The following is a 3193-nucleotide window of genomic DNA, read 5'->3' on the forward strand; positions in this document are numbered from 1 at the left end:
AAGGCTTAATCCTATTTGCAATAATCTTTGTAATAATTTTGTAGGAAGTATTGCAAAGACCGATTGGCCTAAAAAATTTCAGGTTGTTTGCATTGGAAAATTTAGGGATTAGGCAAATGTAGGTATCATTTATATTACTAGGCAAACTTTGAGTATCAAAAACCTTATAAAAAAAGGATTCTACTGAGTTATGAATGATACCCCAGTATTTTTGATAAAAGAAAGGGTGGATTCTGTCCGGCCCCGGTGCTTTAAAGGGTTTGAATGAAAAAACAGCATTTGTGATTTACTCTTTTGTTAAAGTCTTGTCAAGACTTGCAAGATCAATTTTGTTTTAGCTTGAAGGATCCCCTAGGGTATCTTTCCTATGTGAGGAGGTTTTTGAAGTTGTGAAAGCATTCCTAAAGAAGTCTAGAGTATGGCTTAAGATGGAAGGGGGGTCAGTTATCCAGTCACCATTGGAGTTTTTAAAAAACATGATAGCATTACAACGCTTACGATTTGAGGCCATAATATGGTAGAACCTTGTATTAGCATCTCCATCATCCAACCAAGAGATCCTTGATCGTAATTTCCAAAAGTCTTGCTCCATTTTAAAGATATTATTAAACTCTAATTGAAGCTTAGATTCTAGGTCTTGTAGGAAGAAACTTCTGTGGTAAGTGGGGGAGGTTTGGATACCATTTAGTCGGGCCAGAAGGATTTTTTTTCTTTTTGAAGATGTCACCAAAAGTTTTGTTTTTTCAGTCTACTACCATGTTTTTAAAAGAAGCTTGAGCTTCAGGTAATCCCTTGTTGTACCAACAATTTTTAACAATGTTGATAAAGTACGGATGCCTACACCAAATAGTCTCTAATCTAAACAGTTTATTAGAGAAATTGATATTACTAGGATTTAAAGCAACTAATAATGGGCTATGGTCGGAGTGTGTTCTGGGCAAATGAGTGACTATAGCTTTAGGAAAAATAGAAAGCCAATCATTATTCACAAAAAAATCTTTCTAGTCTTTCCATTATAAGGCCTCTAGATTTTTTCCAATTATTTGTCCAAGTATATTTAGAACCTTTATAACCTAAGTCTAGGAGGTTGCATTTGTTGATACTGTTCCACAGAGTGTTACTTCTTCTACGGTTTATAGGATTCCCGCCAAATTTGTCACAAGCACAAAAAATATCATTGAAATCTCCCCCAAGAAGCCAAGGCTTGGAGTTGTTTAAATGGATTTGTTCTATATTTTCCCAGAGTGTACATCTATTTCCTAAGGTAGTACTTGCGTAAACAGAAGAAAATAACCAAACAGAGTTAAAGGGAGTTACCTCTATGTTGGCGTGGATTTCTTGATTTTTCCTAACAAAATCATGCACCTTCACTATGCTGGCATCCCACAGGATGACCATAACCCCCGCTTGGCCCTCAGCTGGCACTTTGACCATATTTGTGAAGGGAAAATCATTAAGAAGGGTTGTATGATTTTCCATACGAGTTTCTAACAAGGTAACCATGCAGGGTTTGTGAGTATCAACCATCTCCCTAAAGTTGACACAAAAGTTTTCATTGTTGCCATCACGAATATTCCAAATGATAATACTAGTAGGCCATTACATCATTGATACATGGTTGTTGATTAGGTTTCTCTCCATTCTTGCATGGAGCACTGGGTTCCTCCTCATGGAAGGAACTAGTATCATTGCATGTCTTCCAACCGTGGGATCCTGTGGGGGTCTGATGTCCATTGAGAACTTGTACAATGGTGGAGGGCAATTGAGCACATATCTCTTCTCTTGCATCTCCCTGAAGAAAAACCTTTACATCGTTTAGACTTGAGAATTCTAGTATCTCTTCTGACCCTAGTAAGTTGATTTCTTATATATTCTCTACTGGAGGCTCTACATGTTCTTGTACATTGGGATTCATTTCTTGTGGAGGTGGGTTGTTTGCTGGTGGAGCTGCTTGGGCTTGATTTTGTTGAAAATGGGGGGATGCTTCCCATGGCATGATTATTGGGTTCAAGTTTTGAATCTCCCCTAGGGGAAAGAATGGGAGATCCAGGTTCATGTTGTGGGGTTGGAGAGGGTTGAAATGATGGGGGAGATTCCACTGGTTCCTCATGGCTTGGACTTGTTGAGCATTCAAGTTGGGTGCCAAAGGTTGAAGTATATTGTTTAACCATTCATGGTTGTGATAATTGCTCATGGCCATGTACATTCCCTTGGTGACAAGTTGTGCTAGAAAGTGGGAGGTCTGGAGGATTATCACAGTGTCTTGGTCATCTAATATCATGTTGAATGATACTGCATGGCCCATGAGCGCCTGTTCTATCCACAAAAGGGGTTGGTGTTCTTGAGGGAGTGGTGGTTGGATGAAGAACATTGTTTGGTTTCCCTGAGGGTTGTTCACATTTGGGGGTGGGTTTACCATTGAGTGAGCTCTTTCATGTCTTAGAATTTGGACAAGACTGTACCTCCTTCATTAAGATAGTGGGATTCTTGGCATTTTGATTATTTAGGGGATGATTTATATTTGTTGTGGTGTGTTTCACAGAGGGACATAGAAGAGTTTCAGCAGTAGTATGGCTATCTAGGGTGCCAATGATTGAATCTATTTGCATGCTTTCTTTGCATGCAGGAGAATAGATTTTAAGGGGATTTGGTGCATGAAGAGATAAGCACGTGGTGTTCGATATTGGCAATTTGGCTAGGGGGTGGGGGCATGTGGGACAAGTGTTGTGGGGTCAGGTCTCTTTCTATGCAGTGGTTAACGGGGTTATTTGTAATAAGACAAGGATTAGGAGTAAGTTTATCGGAAGGATTGTTTAAAGGATATTGGGTAACATTTTTATTAGTAGTCCTGTTTGTCAGGACCCCAGTTCACCCTCCATGAACTATCGTGACGACACCTAGTCTCTATGACTAGGTAAGCCTAACAAGTGCGGAAATAAAATTGAAACTTGCGGAAATATAAATAAAGGAAAACCAAGAATAACCAAAAAGGGAAGCAATATATAGAAAGTCGCTCGGCATATACATCACGACATCACAAACATCTACAATATTATCCCAAAACCCAAAAACTCACGGGAACACAAGCTAGAAGAAATACAGTAAAGTGCTCTAATCTCCAGAATGTCTACATCAACAGTAAGATAGAAAGTCTAACACTACAAGATAGAATAAAGATAGAGACTCCTTGGTT

This window comes from Nicotiana sylvestris, chromosome 9, assembly GCF_000393655.2.
Source record: "Nicotiana sylvestris chromosome 9, ASM39365v2, whole genome shotgun sequence".
NCBI lineage: Eukaryota > Viridiplantae > Streptophyta > Magnoliopsida > Solanales > Solanaceae > Nicotiana > Nicotiana sylvestris.